The sequence below is a fragment of the Pithys albifrons genome, chromosome 4 (genome assembly GCF_047495875.1).
Source record: "Pithys albifrons albifrons isolate INPA30051 chromosome 4, PitAlb_v1, whole genome shotgun sequence".
NCBI classification, from domain to species: domain Eukaryota; kingdom Metazoa; phylum Chordata; class Aves; order Passeriformes; family Thamnophilidae; genus Pithys; species Pithys albifrons.
The window spans coordinates 38,661,658-38,681,593 of record NC_092461.1 but is presented as its reverse complement, the minus strand read 5'-3'; the positions used below and the strand labels follow the sequence as shown (position 1 = coordinate 38,681,593).

Below are 19,936 nucleotides of genomic sequence, written 5' to 3'. Positions count from 1 at the left end.
TCTCAGACTCTTTTGGGGAGTGGTATAATTTTAGGCTATAAAAATATACACCATCTGGCTTATATATAATCGAGACACTCATACACACATTTTTGAGATGTAAAGCCATACTTTAGACAGAACTGGAGAAAGGCTGTGAGAAATTACACATTGTTGAGAGCAAAGGTGATTCCACTTCATGACCTCCCTAGGCACACCCCCAAAGTGACCATGGTGTAGACTCAGTGTAGTGTCACCTTGGATGAGAGGTGACACAGAGGCAGAAGGGACATCCACACTGTACATGGAAATTATTATGGTGTCAAGACAGGCACTTAAAATCCTTTTTGGGCTACCAGCCAATGTATGAAATTAAGTATTTGAGCAGAAGTGCTGATTTTATTATCCCCTAAGTGCTCCAAACCAGAGGGGAAGGTAGAACTGTCTTGACTTGTGTCTGCCCCATCAATTCATTGTCAGTAAACAGGTCAGTATGAACATCTGGTTAATAAAACCAGTATTTGGGATTGGTAAGAATTCCAACATACAGGATAAAATGGGGAACTTGAGCCAACCACACATTTTTTTCTCCAGCCTTCCTCTATTTGCATAGCTCAGTGCAAAGGTCCTTCCTGCTCATGGGTGACAGCGCAGCTGTGTTCTGTATTGGTTTGGATTTACATCTCTGATTCAGCATCCCCATAAACTGCAGTGGGAGCCATTCACTGAGCAGTGTCCAATCCCTAAATGTGTTTCCCGGAACACCTGGAAGAGAAAGATCCCAAAGGAATTTGCATTTCCTCAGCAGATACCCTAATGATGTTCCTTGCTGTGATATTGTCAGTAGCAAAGGACAAAGCCGTGAAGTTTGGATCTCTTTACCAGTTTGATCCCAGAGATCATAGCAAGCAACTGATCAAGGCAGGAACAAACAGCTCAGTCAAAACAATGAGCAAATGTGCTGAGTGTTAGAAGTTAATGAAGTACAGTTGGCTGCTACTGACACTGGGCAAACAGAGGCTGTAGGCTTTCAGCACAGCAATACTGTATTTGCTCTAAATGGCCTTACAGCAATAATTGAAACACAATATGCAGTTAAAGCATATTTACCACAGCCTCTTGAAACTTGTGAAACGGATGAGGAACACATTCATTCAACAAACCAATCTTGCTCTGTTTGCACTGCTAGCTGGCCTGGCAGAGACACAGAGAGGAAAATTGCTCTGAAGAAAACAGCTCTGCCCTGAGAAATGTATATTCCATCATCCTAAAATGCCAACTAACATAATCATGAGAACAAGATCCAATGAAACACAAAACTGATATTGGTTTCACACAGGTTTGTATATATGCAGCCAATCTGTTGTCCATTTATGCCCCAAGGGAGCGATTTCTGTGTGCAGGCTTTATTCTCAAGACAAGTGCTTTGGAGAATGGCACTCCAAGGCTGCACATTACTTGACACAGGGGCTTTTTTCTTATATTTTACTCAGAAACAGTATAATTCAAGGCACTGGAAAGGTAGCTGCTGACGCTAATGTGTATTAGTTCAAATCCTAGCCAACCTACATACTGCCTAGATGCTGACAAATTGAAAGAACCCTGCAATTGTTTTTGGAATTTGTAATCCCCTATTTTCACATTATCTCCTGCCTTTGCATTTCCATTCAGTGATCATGCACTCATCTTAATAGCTAGAATGTGTTTAGAAAGCTGGCTTGGAGTTGGAGTGCTCACATCTGCTGAGAACATGCCCAAAGTGCTTTGTGTGGACATTTGTGACAAATTCCTGATGATTGCAGGCATACATTCCTCACCTAATCAGGAACAGACACACTTGTCATTTTGCCAAATAGCAATAATCAATAAGGGAGACAACTGAGAAAATTTAGAGCAGCTCATGATTCCAGAGATACATGAAGCCAGAAACAGAGAAACTTCTTGTTAGTACAGGGCTCTCTGCTCTCTCTCTCTCTCTCCAGCACTATTTTTCAAGAACCTAGAAAGAGATCTTTGCGGAATAACAGAGCCTGGGAACTTCTTTCCTACATATCCATCCCATGCACTTTCCAGGCCTCAGTCACTTCAAAAGATAGGACCTGAGCTGAGAAGGTGTAACAGAACATTTAATGGGTAATGCAACTTGACAGAGAGAGTGTCAAAAACTCTTCCTTGGGGGAAGATTCCAAAATATTAAATTCTTGGATGATGGATTTATTTATTTCACCATTTCCCACCATTGTCCTCAGCCAATTACAGACTGAATAATGGTTTAATTAATCACTGAACAAGCCAATATAGGAAGTCCTGTCCCTTATCAAGTTGCATTGCAACACAAAAGAACGAGGGAAAGTCATGTCCACACTGCTGGCCAGCTTGAAGCATTGCAGAGACATATACAGAAGTTCTACAATGCTAAGGACAAGTTCAATTATGCACTCACTATCTCCACTAAGCACAGCCCCACCATTTGCTAAGTAAAATCAACAGCAGATAAAACACATAAACTTATTACTCCTTCAACTCTCACAAAATTCATCCCACTGCAACACTATGCTAAATGCTACCTATGAGTATAATTAATTAAATTTTCTTTTAATGGCTCAGGGGTGGACCTGTAAAAAGAAAGAAAGGGATAGAAACCTGGATTTAGACAATAAGTATGAATTTAGTCAAGAAGTGTGGATTTCACTTCATTTTAACCATCTGAAAAGTGACCATCTGGTCTAGGCTCCTTCTTTATGCTTTGATGAGTCTTTTTCAAACAAAGGAGAGAAGCAGACACTTACAGAAGATAAATTGCCTTACGTTAGAAGTGATTTTGAAATACTTAAATATGACAAGTCCGGAGTATATGAAAAACCATACAGAGAGTAAGGAACTGTAGTTTTTCCCTTTACAGAAACCCAAATGCAAAGTAACTTCACAAGTCTCCTGCCTTCCTCAGGGTCTTGCTTGCCAGAATTCAAAGGTAATTCCAGTAGTTTCAGATATTACATGCAGTTCATTGAAATGTGGAACTCATAAAACACACTTCTCTAATCTGCAGAAACAGCTCACCTAGACTATTGTCCCTGGAAGAGAGCAGGATCTGTAAACAGAAGTAAAAAATGGGTGTAACCTGGCAGAATAGAAGCCACAGCATTGTACCATAGCCCAGGAATGGAAAGATCCTTTGGAGTTTGGGCTTCATACACCTGGGATCATACAATTACCTCTGACTTACTTGCCTGAGTTTCACATGTGTGGTATTATTTAAAATCAAATAATTCCTTACGGGACTTGAGAGCACTTTTTAAAATCACCTGTGGAGTCTTTGGACACAAGAATGTCACTAATGTCATAATCTGTAGCTAATTCATTAAATGGTGGGCTGAGAAATATTACAGAATGTGAAATGAAAAATTTAGTTAATAAGGAAGAGGTCAAACTATATGATATGAATTAACAGATAATCAAAATGCATAGGTATGTGATTTTTATTTGAAAATTGTGATTCTGTGGATATTTGAGAAAAGAAATTATAAGAAATCTTTATGCCTGGTGCATCTTCCTGCCTTTTCTTTCATTTCTGATACAGGAAGAGTGAACACACTCTTTAAACCTATCTCCCATTATCATATCTCACTTTGTAGTTGCTTATTCACAAATACAGCAGCCTGATGGAGCCAGCGAAACCAGTCTGGAAAAAATACTGAAAGTGTAATAAGGGCAGACAATCCAAAAGGTAACTAAGAAGCAGTAGAAAAATGACCAGGAGTCTATATTGATGCTGCTGTGATTCTGAAACAGCATTTTTCACTGCATGTAGGAAATACTCTGTTGTTGGTTTGGACCCTTTATGCCTTAGCATGAGAACTTTTGAAGAAAGAAACTAAAAGCATTCATGCTTACATTAATAAGTCTGCTAGCTGGAAGGCAGAAAAAAAGTCAAAACCTTTTATGTGGTCTAGTTAGTAGAGGTGGAAACAGGGCTCCATCCTTGGCTGATGTTAGTGTTCAGAAAAAAATATCTCCCATTGACTTTTCTTTTTTACAGATTTAGCCATTCTTTTATCATGTGCAAAAGGACTTTTGAAACAAATTTTTGAAAGAAAGAGTTCAAAAGAAAGAATTCATGGAAGAGAAGAAGCCCAGGCAATAGGAACCTTGGGACAGTCAAATTCCTCCCTAAATAAAAAAAACCTGAAACAAATTTACATCTTTCTGACTAACTGGGATGGAAGTGTGTCATCTCACTTTATTTCATCCATACCTCAAACTTGACAATGGACCTAAAAATCCCTATAAATTACATTTATGTCAAGCCTACCACTCTCTAAATCATTATGCCCTTTACAAAGCAATTCTCTTCAACAAAAAAAATGTCAGTTTGGAAAAACAAAGGGGAAGGGATTACATTGTCTTCTTTGAAAGGATCTTCCTAGGATTCCTCACCTTCATTTTTCCCAGGGGAATTGGATGGCTCCCCGATCTCATCAGAGATGTGGTGAATAACGAAGCTTTCTTCAGGTTACCCTATTGGAAGAGGAATGCTTAGAGGAGAGTTCAGACTTGCAGTTCCTTTTCCAGATTAGGATGAACATTGACTGGATCTCTATCTCCACCACACCTGGACTCACCTTTCCATAACTTCCTTACCTTGTCTTCATCTTGTGAGACTTCATTCTTCTAGGTTTGCTGTGCAGGCTACTTCACCCTATGGAAAAGTGAAGCATTATATATTGGGACTTTCTGTTTCTGTGGAAATAGCTTGTCAGGCATCTCTTCAAAGACAGCAGCAATGCCTGTGTTAAGTTACCATTCTTTAACTTGTCCTGTCAGCTTTCTGGCAGACCACAGTAAATCTAAAGCATTTGGAGTTGCACAAATTATTTTCCAGACTTCTGTCGCAGTTCAGGGCTGGAGCATAGTGAGTAAACTGATGTGATTTGGAACTAGAGCTGTATTGTCAGACCAGCAACCTGAGCTTTGACACTAAAAAAATGTGCTATAGCCACTTGCTTTGTGATTTTGTCCTTAAGCTGTGTAAGAGCCAAGTGGATAGTGTGCTGGTCTGTGAAGACACTGCTCAAGTGAATAAAAGGACTCCTATTTACATCATCTCACAAATGTGCCCTGTGCGATTACTTTCCTATCCAAATAAACAAAGATGTTTAATCAAATGTTCTTCAAGTTTGTTTCAGACACCTTCAAATGGATGAGATTACCATAAATAAAACAGGAACCTCATGCAATGGGAAGTAATTTACTTTCCCAGTGGAAGGAGGTTATAAAGAGGGCATTAGGATTATTTTTTCATTCATAAATTGACACAAACCAGATTATTCTCTCTAGGGAGGACCTATAAATTTTAGGTATAAGGAGGCATTGAGTAGATCACTTGTTATTGCTTCAATTACTTCTTTGAAGAGTAAGTTATTAGACTGTAGTAACACATTTCAAGTGAATATAAAATGACATTATATTGAATACTAGTGATTTTCTGATTTAAGGACTGGCTGACCTATTTTGGAGCATGCAAAAAAAAAAAGAAAAAGAAAAAAATGGAAAAATTTAGAAAAAGGGATAATTCAGTTCAGCTCTCAAAACAAAACCAAACCTGTCACCAGGGCGAGTAGCTGTCAAGGGATTCTCATTTCAAACTGACTAGAAAGGAAGAACTGCAACTAAGAGCAGGGAGATGAAGGGCTGAGCTACTTCAGAGCCAGGACCTAAGTTCCCCAATGAAAATAAACAGCAAACAGTTCTGTGGTTCTTTGTCTAAGATCTGCTCTGCAACCCTTTTCTGTTATCAGCCTCTGCTTCCTCTTCAGAAGGAAATTCTGAAGGAAACTGATGGAGGTTATGAAGACATAGTCCTGAGAAAAAGATTGTATAAGATACTAAGTGAGTTTCTTGAGGGTTTTGGTACATCTGGGTAGACAAGCAGTTGGGTGACCATCACTCAAAGTTAATTCAGTCCAATCTAAGAAAGATATTGGATGATTATGTAGATTGGATGTAAATCTCTACTCTCTAAAGCTACATCAAGGACTGTTCTTGAGCACCAAGATCTCCTGGTTTGTGTCCATACCGTGAAATTCCATTGCTTGGCAATATATGGTGGCTACATGTATACAGTCTGCTGGGAATGACCTCTGACCTGCACTTCCATCCAAATTGTGTGCAAAACATGTTCAGGAGTTGACAATTTTGGAAAAAATTATTCCAGCAGCCATTCTCATGATTTAACAGTAACAATCCATTGGGAAATGAATTTAAGGGTAGGGCTGTACACAATGAAAATTAGATTATAGAATCATAGAATCACAGAATCGATTGGGTTGGAAAAGACCTCCGAGATCATCGAGTCCAAACCTTGGTCCAACTCTAGTCCATTTACTAGATCATGGCACTCAGCGCCACGTCCAATCTGCGTTTAAAAATCTCTAAGGATGGGGAATCCACCACCTCTCCGGGCAGCCCATTCCAATGCCTGATTACTTTCTCTGTAAAGAATTTTTTCTTATCTCCAACTTAAATTTCCCCTGGCAGAGCTTAAGCCCGTGCCCCCTTGTCCTATTGCTGAGTGCCTGGGAGAAGAGACCAGCCCCCACCTGGCTAGAACTTCCCTTCAGGTAGTTATAGACAGTGATGAGGTCACCTCTGAGCCTCCTCTTCTCCAGGCTAAACAACCCCAGCTCCCTCAGCCTTTCCCCATAGGATTTGTGCTCCAGTCCCTTCACCAGCCTTGTTGCTCTTCTCTGGACTCGCTCCAGCATCTCAATATCCTTTCTGAACTGAGGGGCCCAGAACTGAACACAATACTCAAGGTGTGACCTCACCAATGCAGAGTACAGGGGAAGGATCACTTCCCTGGTCCTGTTGGCCACGCTATTTTTGATACAGGACAGGATCCCATTGGCCTTCTTGGCCACCTGGGCACACTTTTGGCTCATGTTTAGCTTCCTGTCAATTAGTACCCCCAGGTCCCTTTCTGCCTGGCTGCTCTCCAGCCACTCTGTGCCCAGCCTGTAGCACTGCATGGGGTTGTTTTGGCCAAAGTGCAGGACCTGGCACTTGGCCTTATTGAACTTCATCCCATTGGAATCAGCCCATCTCTCAAGTCTATCCAGATCCCTCTGCAGAGCTCTCCTGCCTTCCAGCAGGTCAACACTCCCTCCCAACTTGGTGTCATCAGCAAATTTGCTGATGATGGACTCAATTCCCTCATCTAAATCATCAATAAAGATGTTAAACAGGACTGGACCCAATACAGACCCCTGGGGAACACCACTGGTGACTGGCCGCCAGCTGGATGCAGCTCTGTTCACCAGCACTCTCTGGGCCCGACCCTCCAGCCAGCTCCTAACCCAAGAGAGGGTACACTTGTCCAAGCCATGGGCTACCAGCTTTTCCAGGAGTATATTATGGGAGACAGTGTCAAAGGCCTTGCTGAAGTCCAGATGGACCATATCCACAGCCTTCCCCTCATCCACCAGGTGGGTCACCTGATCGTAGAAAGAGATCAGGTTGGTCAGACAGGACCTGCCCCTCCTAAACCCATGCTGGCTGGGTCTAATCCCTTGTCTATCCTGAAGATGCTGTGTGATTGCTGTGTGATCTGCTCCATAACCCTGCCAGGCACGGAGGTCAGGCTGACAGGCCTGTAGTTGCCAGGGTCAGCCTTGCAGCCCTTTTTGTGAATTGGGGTAACATTCCCCAACCTCCAATCATCTGGAACCTCCCCAGAGAGCCAGGACTGTTGGAAGATGATGGAAAGCGGTTTGGCAAGCTCTTCTGCCAGCTCTCTCATCACCCTGGAATGGATCCCGTCTGGTCCCATAGACTTGTTAGGATCCAGATGGCTCAGTAAGTCAGTAACTATTTCCTCCTGGAATACAGGAGGGCTATTCAGCTCCCTCTCCCTGTCTACCAGCTCCAGAGGCCAGTTGTCTTGAGGGCCACCTGTCTTACTAGTAAAAACTGAGGCAAAGTAGGTGTTAAGTACCTCAGCCTTCTCCTCATCTTTGTTAACTATATTTCCCTCCAAGTCCAACAGAGAATGGAGGTCTTCCTTGCCCCTCCTTTTATTGTTAATGGATTTATAGAAGGACTTTTTGTTATCCCTAACTGAATTAGCCAAATTAACTTCAAATTCCACTTTTCTTTCCCTAATTTTTTCCTGCATGACCTAGCTCTCTTCGTAAATTCTTCATAAATAGCCAGCCCTTTTTTCCATAGTCTGTAAACTTTCTTTTTATCCCTGATTTCTTTCAGGATCTCCCTATTTAACCAAGCCTGTGCTTTTCAAAACCATAAATTGATGCCACAGTTCTCACGTGTCCTAATCTCATGATTTCTGCAGGAGATTTTTCTGCACTCATTCACCTGTAGCCTCTGAAAGGTGCTCTGAGTATGGTCCAGTGTTCTTGAGCTGGCAAGTATCTACAAGGAGAAAAGAAATAGAAACACTGGGCAAAATTGTACAGGAAGGCATGGTGCCTATACTGGCAGAACAAAAACCATGGGATTTTTCTTCACTACGGCTTCAGGCTTTGTTTCACAAGTCAAAAACTGAACATCTCATGACATCCTCATGAAGGGAATGAGAAATGGATTCCTCGCCCAGTGAAGGATCCGCCTCTCTCTTTCTCCTATTTTTGCATGATTCAAGTGGCTGTGAGGCAGAGTGCTGTACCTGGGGGTTGTCTGACGCTGCCACTCCAGTCCACCTCCAGAACAGCTGCAATAATACACCAGAGGTGAGAGCAGAAGTATCCAACAAAATGGATACAAAACTCACATACCACAAACGGCTTCAAAATACTTCAGATATCTTTCTGCCAACATTCAAAATCATCTGAAGCATTTCATGCATTTAATGAAAGTTACCGAAGCCTCATTTAATGTCCTTTATGTTTTCCTAATCTTTTTTTTCTCTTTAGTTGTTCATGGAGTTCATCTTTGTTTCTATAAATTCAGTGCTGCTTGAATGTATGAAGTGTATGAGGATTCCAGAAATATTGATAACCTTGGAATAGTGTTTAACTATTAATATGCATATGTTAGTGTTTACTTGTCTTGCTTTCTGAAGTAATGTTAGAACCGTGTCTCTCATTGCATACTCACGCTTTTAATTTTATCTAGAATAGAAATCCCTACAAATAGGTGAGTGTTAACAATATAATTATGATGATAGATAGAGATTTAACAATTTGATCCCTATTTGTAATATGAAAAAGTTCCAGGTAACACCATGAGATAAAAGGTCATCAATTTTCTATTGCTTATAATGTTGCAAGCACCTTTGCTGTCCTGCAGGTCACTACTATTTGGGAACTTCCTCCTGTGAAAACCCCCGTCAGTAAAGGGAGGCTGAAATGAACCAGTGTTTTCTTTGCCCTGTGCTCTACAGATGCCCTGCAGAGTCATTTCAGCAGAGTACAATTGTAATGAGGCTGATGTAATCCAGAGAGTTGGTTGTGATTAAGGACAGACACTGCAGGACCTACTTTGGCCAGAAATGAACCTGAGTTAAAGTTTTGACACATTTTGGGCAAGCTGGGAGACTTGCAAGTTATGTTTCCAAAAATTGGTAGTTATGGACAAAGTTCTTTTGTGTGTGAGGTGCAAGGACTTGATTGAAATGAAAAAATAGTGTGCTGAGGTATGTGCCTGTGTCTCTTTCCAGAAAAGTTTACATATATCTATATCTATAGAGATATATATGTGTGTGAATCGGGTTGTGACGGCCAAGAAAGCAGAAGCAGATCCAAGATACAGCAGTACTTACAGCAGGCAGCAAGTCTTTATTCTGGGAGAATAAGAGCCCCCCTGCTGAGGTATGTGCCTGTGCCTCTTTCCAGGAAAGCTTACATGCATATATCTATAGATATAGAGATATATATGTGTGTGTATTCAAATATATGTAAAACTCTTAACATATTAAATTGCTCTTCTGAGTGATGCTATATATATACAGCAAATATTTACATTGACCTGCCTAATCATATTCTATTAGGAAGCGACCTAGACAGATCATTTTCATTCTTCCCAATATTTGAACTGGGAGCAGGTGATCTTCAGGACATGTTTCTCGTAAATGATCTTAAATATCTGTAGAGGTAGGGATTCTGGCATCATTCTTACAAAAATTTTCCAGAGCCTAATGCCATAAAAGGTTCGTTACTGAATGGGTAAGAATCTCACAGGACACAGTTCGTTATTTCTCTTCGAGTGCATTGACTCCGTGTTTCCCAAAGCACAGAAACTCTTTGGACATCATAATAACCACTCACTTGTTTTTATTACATCCCTATAAAGCCCTTTGATGTCAGCTAGTAACACAACTTAAGTAAATACTTGCATAACTTTCTATATTTGCTACTTCCTTGATCACTACATGCTGCTTCTTTCAAATTTCAGATAAGCTGAACAACTATCATTTGTGCAAAAACCCCTTAGGCTTTCTAGGCTTAACTTTATGCTGTACTGAAAAAAGAAGAAATCATTATTCTTTGTTTCCAACTTTTTTGACAGTTACAATTTCATAAAAGAGCCTGGCATCTCATGCATGACTATTTCAATTCTTTAAAAAGTCTCCTACAAAGATTCTTCTGAGACCTTTAAAAACTTTGACAAATTGTAACTGCTACTGTTCCTATATTGACTCTTGCTGATATGTTCACAAAGGTATCTGCCATTTTTTTCCTGTTGCAAAAGCTGTTTATATTAATATAGATCACCTGAGGTTCATGGAGGTGCTTGAAATCAAATTTCTCATTTTTGTCTCAACCAGTTCCTTTTTGAATTATTTTTTTATCAAATCTTAAAAATAGTGATGTTTGGAGGAGCATAAATAGTTTCAATTTGTATTATGCTTTCTTCACAAACCTATATAAGAAAATAAGTGGAAATGTGTTTCCCTCTCTGAATATATCTGCTTCATTTTACATTACATATCTTGTCTCGATAACAAAGATTATAAACTTGTCTACACAACGTTTCATAAAAGATTCAAGAACAGATGAACAAATAATAAAGATCTGTTCCAGTGTTTATTAATTCACTTCAAAGTATTCATGTTTAATTCAGATACCTTACCAAGGACTGGGAAAAAGGAATTCTGTGAAACAATCACATTCCCAGCTCAGCAATTAAGGCTCAAAGCTCTCCATTCATTGGTTAAAAAGTACTTTATGTCATAGATAAATCAAAAGAAACAAAAAAGGTCTCCCAAACATGAGATTTTAAAAGGGAAAAATAGAGAATGGTGACTTTTAGACCTCCTGGTAATGAAATGAATGAAAGCAATCTTCTTCATTTACCTCCTTCCAGGTCACCTCCAGGATTTCTCTTGTGTGAGCAGGGCATAGATATTTTGCCCAGAGAGCTGCAGTTTGGCACTGCAAGACATATGCAAAACCTCTCAGGGGTTGCAGGCTTTCAGAAGTTCACTCTGTGCTGCTCACATGGTAAATCACTGGCCTTTGCATGTCAGAGGAATTGCCTGACAGACGGTGTTTCTCCCCTTCAGGCTGCTGCCGGAATTCTGCTTGCTTACAAGAACATATGCTTAAAAAAAAAAAAAAGCACCACCAAAAAAACCACCCTTCTCTGCTATTTGGCACCTAAAGCCTTATTTTAATTTCTGGGCACAGCTTTTTCCCTGAACATATTGCGAAATACCAGTGCATTACCCATCTGTTCCAACTTGATGTCTTCAGGGCTGAGTGCTGTAGAGGAAAGGTTATCATTGACTCACCTCAAAAAATTTGATTTGCTTACAAAAACAGTAAGTGAGGAAGTTCATTGTATTCTATTCACAGTGCAGGCTATTACTACTCATTTTAACACTAAAGACTCGGGGTCAAAATCCTCTCTGCTATCTGAGGAGTTTGAACAATCCAAAGGCAAGAAATCTTTCTTTGTTGGCTCAAGCTGATCTTCAATGAAGGCTCTGAAGAGCCTCCAAAACCACAGGCAGACCTGGGGTTTGCAGAGTGATGATATGCGCTCAAGTTGACCAAAGAGTGTTTGGCAGGTTTGTGGCCTTCAGAGAGCCTGATATAACTGAACCAACACAACCAAGCATGAGCCTGTAAAGTTGGTAACCTCAAAACTGCATCAGTGTGGCACAGGACTCTCAAAATAGCTCAATACAGCTATTACAGAGGCAGCCCACTGAGTTTCAGCCAGTTTAGCTCACTTATCTCATTGGAAGCTCACTGGCATGTGAAATTTCTACTTTTTCTACAGGCATGGTATCCATGCCTGGTTTGGACTATTGTTATTTTTGTAGCATTGCGTGAACCTTCAGAGCCTAAAAGAGATATATGGTACTGCCCTGGGCTCCTTCTGGCTGCTGGTGAATCACTTGTCAGTGTGAAGCTCTCTACACAAGGATGTACAGGGCCCTGCACCACTCAGACCAGGTACTCAGATCCACCATGGTCCCTGGCATGAGTCCTTATCCTCAAGCCCTTCGCCATAATGGCTCCTCCAGCTCCAAACAGCAGAAGGCAAGACTTTAATATCCTACAACCAGTCATGGAACCAAGAGTTTCAGTGCATCTCAGCAATACCTGGGATGATGTTAACTTTTTTAAATGGAAAAGTCCTGATTATCCTAGGAAAAAAAAATATTTTAAAAAAGGCAGATCCTGTCAATCACTGCCCTTATGAATTGGGAAATGCTTTCTCAGCCACATATCTGTGGGGAACTGTGATGAGATTTTGTAAGTTTTTGAAATATATTAGTAAAAAATTACATTAGCAATTCTGTAAATACATGTATGTGTTTAAATATGCATGTGTATAGGTGCATATGCAAGCACACATTTAAGTGTGTACAGGTGTGCGCATGTGTTGGCAGAGAGGTGATTATGGATCCAGGTGCACGTCTTTCTACCAGTCAGTTAAACCTAACATAATGAAAACAGGGTCATTTCAAAGACATTTTATTCCCACAAGTGTTATGAAAGTCAGAAACTGGGCAGAACAAAAATACAATATGGCTACATCTACAGTAGTGAATTAAACATGTCTGATACTGTTCTCTGCTCCTGAAGCCAAATGGCACAGAACACACAGTTTACATGCTATTAAACTCTGTTACCCTCCGAAAAGAAGATGACCATGTCCAAGTGCCTATTTTGGTGGACGTTGGCCTCTTCTTACTCCTAAGCCATTCCTGGGAATTGTTTAAAAGAGTGCAAGTTTTCTCTGGTGAAAACTACACCAGCCAATATTCTCACAATTTAACAACAGAGTTGGTCAAGTTCCAGTGCTTGGGAACATTCTCGAGTGTTGTTTAATTTATGAGTATAGATGCAGCTTACGTGTGCAGCCAACTGAGAAGCAGGCTGTTCTGCTAATTCAGGCTTTATTAGACATCAGATTATGCCCAGAAGAGTAATGCTGTGAGTGCCCCAGCAGTGGGTAACTGCTAAGATCTCAGCTCAGACTTTGCATGATGTCAGAGGGAACAACCAGGCAGCACAAATCAGCAGCAAACTGGGCTGTATCAGTTCCACTGCTCACAGCCTTGCTTGTTCTTTCATGTAACAAGTTGGTGCATTTGCTGCAGGAAAAGCATGCAATCAAGGCTGAGAGGTTGTGAGATGGGCTCTGAGAAGCGCTCACACTGAAATGGCTTGTGAATTCCCAGGGATAACAGAATCCCCTGATTTATGGAGAGGCTGCGGCAGCACAGATATCTGGTTCATTTTGTTAATAGCTGCTACAGACAGTGCTACAGAGCACCTGAAAGTGTCTGTTCCTGCAGCACTTATGCACATCAGTGGCAGCAAAGTTGTCAGGAGAAGGTGAATGAAGAAAACCTGAATGAATAAAAGCTGAATGAAAGACTGATAAAGTAGTCAGTTGGCAGGGGTACCGCAAAAGGGACAAAAACAATGACTTCTCAGTGAATGAGGACAACACTGTTGTCCCACTGGTCCTGAGAGCACTTGTACTTTTCCAGGCCTTGTTACATGTGGGAGCTGCTGTTTGCACAGGGCAGACACCTGGGCAAGAAGCCTGTACCCCACAAACACCAACATGCAGACTGATGTGTTTACAGGTCAAATTGGGAGAAAATTAAGAAAAAGCTTAATTTATCTGCTAAATAATATCATGAGAGGTTTTAAAGCAGAGTGACCCTAGAGACAAGTGCTGCCAGGAACAGAACACTCAGAAGAGATCAATCAAAATACACATATTTGTAAGACAGTGGTGGTGAGAGGCCAAAACAAAACTGCAGTTCCCAAGGCCAGGAGCCCAGAGCATGGTCAGGCATTGGAACAGAGTCCTCAGAGAAATGGACACAGCATCAAGCCTGCCAGAGTTCAAGACAAGTTTGGACAATGCTCTCAGGCACATAGTGTGACCCTCTGGGTTGTTCTGTGCAAGCCAGGAGCTGGACTAGATGATCCTTGTAGGTCCATTCCAAATCACGATAGTCTGTGATTCTATGAACTTCTTGGGCAACAAATGAAAGGCCCAGGCCCTGTGTTGAATAGCTTGACGTGTAAATAAAGAGTTCCTGCAATGGGTTGAAGGGAGATGTGTAACAGTCAAAATTATATGGCAAGTCAGTGACAAAACCAAAAATTTGGTTTTCTGACTGTCTAAATATTAACCCACTTCTTTTGGATGTCTGTCAGATGAACAGGGCCAGACACAGAGGCAGAGAGAGGCAAATATGAATGTACATACAAAGGAAATACTGCTATATATGAGCTGAACATTGAACTTCCTCCTATTGGGGACAATGGAAAACTTTCTGAAAGAAGAGATTTCCAGGGGGAAATTATCCACAAGATTAGCAGTTTTCAGGAAAACATCAACTTATTTCAAATGTGATAGGACATCATAGAAATGGAGTGTTTCAAATTTCTGACCTCCTTTTCAGTCAGAGGTTTTAGCTTTTAGGTTGGAAGCCATAAATCTGAATGGTCAGAACATTGCAGAGAAATAGCTTCAGAACACTTAATTTTATGAAAAGTTCCCTAAACAGCCTCCACTTGAGACAAGACAACAGTGAACTGAGGATGCAGGGTTGTATTGGGATATATTTGACCAGTCAGCTCTTGTACAACAAGGGGAAATGTACGGCCAAGGTGTGTCAATAAACCAACCAATCAAATGAGCTGCACAGGAGTATGTGGCCATACCCTTCACAAACAAGGCCATGCATGTACATGCCAAGACAATTACTTTGCTTGGATTTGCCAGGAAAAAATGGAATGTAAAGTAGTCTGTAAATAGCCAATAAATCTTGCTCCCAGTATTTTATGTGTTTCTACCTTAGTCAGGAAGGAACTTGGGTTTTTAAAAATCTCAAGATAATGCAACTAGCTCAAATGTGGTGTTTTAGTGGAAGAGAGAATGGAAAAGGTTTTGATTGTTCTGCTATTCCCTAGAGAGGTCTTATCTCCAAATAAACCTTTTTAAGAGCTTCAGCCTTATTTTTAAAGAAAAACAAACACATCCAGAAAGATAGGCAGACTCTTTCCTGTAGTAAAAAAAGTAAAATTAACAGAAAGAAAAGATTGTGCAGGTGATTGGAACAATCAGTCCTACAGCTCCTGTACTCCTACAGTGAACCATTTGATATAAAGAATAATTGTTATTTCTAACATAAAAAGAGACTACAATTAGATTGCGTACTTTTCAAGGTTTGAGGACAAATTTCGGGGTAAAACTTCCTTCTTCACCTTGATCCTTATCCCCTGACAAACAGTTCCTGGATTTTCATTGAGACTAGTAGCATCAAATCCAGATATGTCATAAATCTGGTGAATATGCTTTCTGCTCAGTACAGTTTGTTCAGCTCTGGGTCTAATTCTGTGTTGCATTGTGCAGCACAGACAAAAATTGCCTCAGTGGTTTATAGAGAAGCTCTGCTAGTATTGAAGACCTTTCATTTTATCTTACTTTGTGAGGGGAAAATATGACTTTGCTAAAAGAATAATCCCACTAAGCATCCTTACAGGCTGAATGGACTGTAATGTATAGTTGACTTCAGAATTCTAAACAGTTGGTGTTTCATCTTTATGCCAGGACATTCATTTTCTCCAAAAATACTATCAGTCTCTGTTTGTGTGCACAGCTGTAATGCTTGAAGACACTGAGTGAAGTGTCATGTATTAAACATTTGTAATTGTTGTTCACTGGACTGTGACCTGAATTTAGTAACATCTGACTGATGGCTACTGCTAACAGGATATCCCAATGAGTGAGAGGAAGATCCTGTGTTAGAGCATTTGCTGGACTTAGACCAGCTGCATTTCTCTTTTGTGTAGTATGTTCAGAAGACTGAAAGGAAATCATCTGTAATGGGGAGAGTGCCAGAGCTTATCAGAGAGATAAGAAAGCTGCCTAAGTTTCCTGGACGTTTTTGTACTTGGGAATACTTATTGCGTGATTATGGCATGCACGGGCAGAGCTGAGACAGTAAAAGCAACTGAGTCTTCAAATCTGTCTTGTTGGACACTGTGCTGTCCACATGTTTCCTATTTCTCTGGCACAGTTGACCCTTCAGACAGAATCAAGATATAATGTGAAATGAAATCCTGTGTTATTTTTATCTTTGCTTCTTTTCTTCAAGGTGACTTGTCTTTGTAAAGAGTCCTGTTACTATCAGGCACTCTTCTCCAAGACTCATTTTCTGATGAGCTGAGAAGAACTGGAATGTAATAGCCATTAATTAGTGTTTTTTCTTCAAAGTGCTAATGGTCAACTCCACTGGTCATTTCTCTACTACAATGACCTCAGAGAATTATTATATGGTAGGCAGTACAAAGAACTTGATCTTGATCTGAGTACTTTGGAAAGCACTTTAGCAGTGTGACTGTTTGCAATAGCAAGAGATTGGACTCATAATCCAGTGGGCAGTGACCTCTTTCATTTTCCTAAAAAGGCAAGAGCTTATCTGTCCTGGTTTGAAACCTTCCTTGGTAGCAACACTGATGTCTTCCTACAAGGTCTCCAGTCATGTGAGGGAAAAACAATTGCAACAGGACTATGTGAAAGAGAAGGACCTTTTAATGAACTCTTGGGTTTGGACTGTGGACAGTGTTTGAATCACATCCATGTATTAAAAAGTTCAACACATTAGTTAGGAAAGAAATGAAATGTACATCTGTGCTCTGGTTAGCCATAAAGCCAAGAGCTGTTGAAAGGGACAAAGTTGCATCAATATACTCTTTTGTCAGACTGATGAATTAACAGCAGGAACTAAAAAATGATAAGAAAAAGAAATTGATCCTCCAAAATATAAATATTTCAGTCATATAATTACTTCAGTTCTACCTATAAAGATTTAAGAGGTTGAAAACCCATTGAAAATAAATAAATGTTTTCCATTCTGAAAAGTTTTATCCTACCTAAATTCCCTTTTTTTACTGTTTTCAGAGCAGTCACCTTACCAAAGAGTGGTGAAACACACCACACTTTTATTGTCATTGACTTCCTTCAGGTGTTTGCTGGAAGTATTCTTGTAACACTTCTCTTCCTTCTTCCAGTCAATGAGCATTTAGTGAGCAAACACAGAAATACTTGCCCAAAGCACACTCAGATCAGCGAGAAACACAGTCAGTCAGCTGGATGGCAGATCCAGAAATAAGCTCTAGTTACAAGACAAGGTGATATGGCATCTGTAGCACAAGATATATCTTGTGCTTAGAGACTTCAGCACCAATGTACTTTCAAAATGAATTTTCCAATTGTTCCTACTTGCTGTGCTTTGGTTTAGCATTACAGAGTAGACTTAGAACCATGATCTGCATTTCTTTTGGTTAAAATAAAACCAGATGATTCCGTCTGCAAGAGTTGTCCAACTGCAAATGGTTGCTCAAACAAAAGAGCGACAGAAGGTTAAATTGTTGTATGGCCTGTGAAGTATATATGAATGAGGACTTAGGGAACTCAGCACCCAAGTTTTTTTCTCTACGGATCTGCTGAATCTAGTCTGAATCTTCACTGATGCCTCTAAGCTCTTCTCGTAGTCAAAGGAAAGAAATAGAAAATTCTAGGACATGAGTCATCTGACCTGATTTTTTTGTCTCAAATTCACATATTAAATTACCCATGCTACGGAAGCAGTGATTTCTCTGCACTGAATCTAGACAGCAGACTCAGTGGTAGCTATTCTTGGTCAGATGGGTTTCACTTTAGACAATGTGAAATCCTAGTGCCCTGAGAGAATTGTACAGGCTTAAAGCTCAATAATTTACTTATCAAATACCTGATTAAATTCACTTGGCTGATCCTCTCAGTGACTAATTTTATTTATGTGCCCTGCCTGCTGGGGTCCACACAACACTCATTTGTCACTCAACTAACTGAGGTGTTTGGTTATCCAACCCTTTTCCCATTGTCTTTGAGCCCTCTCATGGGAGGCCTTGTTCTTGATGGAAGATCAATTTAGACTTATGTCAGTGCTATCAATGGCTTAAAATGCACCAATGACTTCTCTGAAGGTTTCAAAAGTCTTAATAGTTTTTGTTTTGGGGGACCTGCTACTACTTTGAAGACTGGGAAAATGCTGACGGGGGTGCCCTGGTCTTCCTTAGCACAATTAAAATATGTTAACAACGGTCTTGTATTGACACATTTATACTTTTGGCAGCTTTGATCTTTGCCTCCTCTAGAACCTGACATCCTTTCCATCAGAGCCTGTTCCCCTCTGACTCCATCATCCATTCATTCATTACTGATGCCCTTCCCCAGGCAGATGGTGTCACTGTTGAGCAAGGCACAGTTTCTGTTCCTTTCTTAGAAAGGCTGCACTGAGAATGGAAGAGATTTGTTCATAGCACAAGACATAAAAGACTAAAACACGTAGTGTCAGCTTTGTGCTGGTAGTGCCAACTTCTTCGGTTTTAGCTGTGATAGATATGTGAGAGATATTGAGTACTCAAACCAGTACTGCAAAACACATTAATGATACAGGAACGAATCTGACCATAGACCAGTGCTACAGGAGAGCACGCTGGAGGTCAAATGGATTCTTTTCTCTGTGGACCAAGAGTAATGGCCCCTCACCATGACTGCCCCAAAAGAATCACTGAAAGGCATGTTTGGAAAATGGATTTAGTTGAATTCGCACATTTCAGAGCTAGAAGTACAGTTTTACTTAGAGCAGTATGGACAGAAGGAATTCCCCCAAGGGAATTCCCCCATGTCAAACCTCTGCTAGGTGCTCTCCCTTTCACAGACACACTTTGGTGTTGGATCCTAACCCCTGGTGAGTCCAGGACAGAACTCTTCTCACTGAGATAACAGTAGCCAATTAATGAAACAGGTTACTAAGGACAGATGGAGGATAGCTAGATCCTCTTAACTGGCATCTCAGACCCTCACCTCCCTGGATAGAGACAGTCCCCTTCTAGGCCAAATATCTGGTCAGGTTCATTGCCTATTACCACAGCATCAAAAATGATGTGCCTTAGTGTGCTCTAGCCACTTTCTGTATTAAATTCCAAGTTTCACCTCTTGCTACCAATGCATGTAGCTTCACAATTACACTTCTATCCCTATCAAGCTCTATCACATATCAGCTAGTCTCATTAGAGCTCAACTATGTTGTATTTTTTTGGTGCCTCTGCCAGTGTTTGGCATTTCTTCAGATGCCTGCTGTTCCTCAACCTCACTTTCCTTTTTCAGATTGTTTCCACTGTGAGCTTCCTATTTGAGTACTTTTGACTGAAAGTAAAATAGAGCAACAAAAACAGACTCTCCAAACTTATTTTCGGGTTTTACCTTACTGTGTTGTATCTAATTTGGACAGGTGTTTCAGTGAAAGAACTCCACATTTTATGTTCATATCCAAGAAAACATACTTTTGGAGTCAGGGAAATAAGGGACTACAGATCTGATAAAAACATACATGAACTTCATCATGACCATCCCTAATTAGAGAGTGAAATTTTGCAATCTCTTTAATTAGCCTAAGAGTTTTTACATG

General features: G+C 40.5%; 1 long non-coding RNA gene across 1 annotated transcript in view; it reads right to left on the bottom strand.

The window, feature by feature from the left end:
• Positions 1-4,646: 4,646 nt before the first annotated feature.
• LOC139670886 (uncharacterized) overlaps positions 4,647-19,936 on the bottom strand; it is a 57,859-nt gene continuing 42,569 nt past the window's right edge. Inside the window, exons 2-3 of the long non-coding RNA XR_011697598.1 lie at positions 8,353-8,409; positions 4,647-4,678 (exon numbers count right to left, since the gene is read on the bottom strand). This is a non-coding gene — a long non-coding RNA (uncharacterized lncRNA). The remainder of the gene's footprint in view (positions 4,679-8,352; positions 8,410-19,936) is intronic.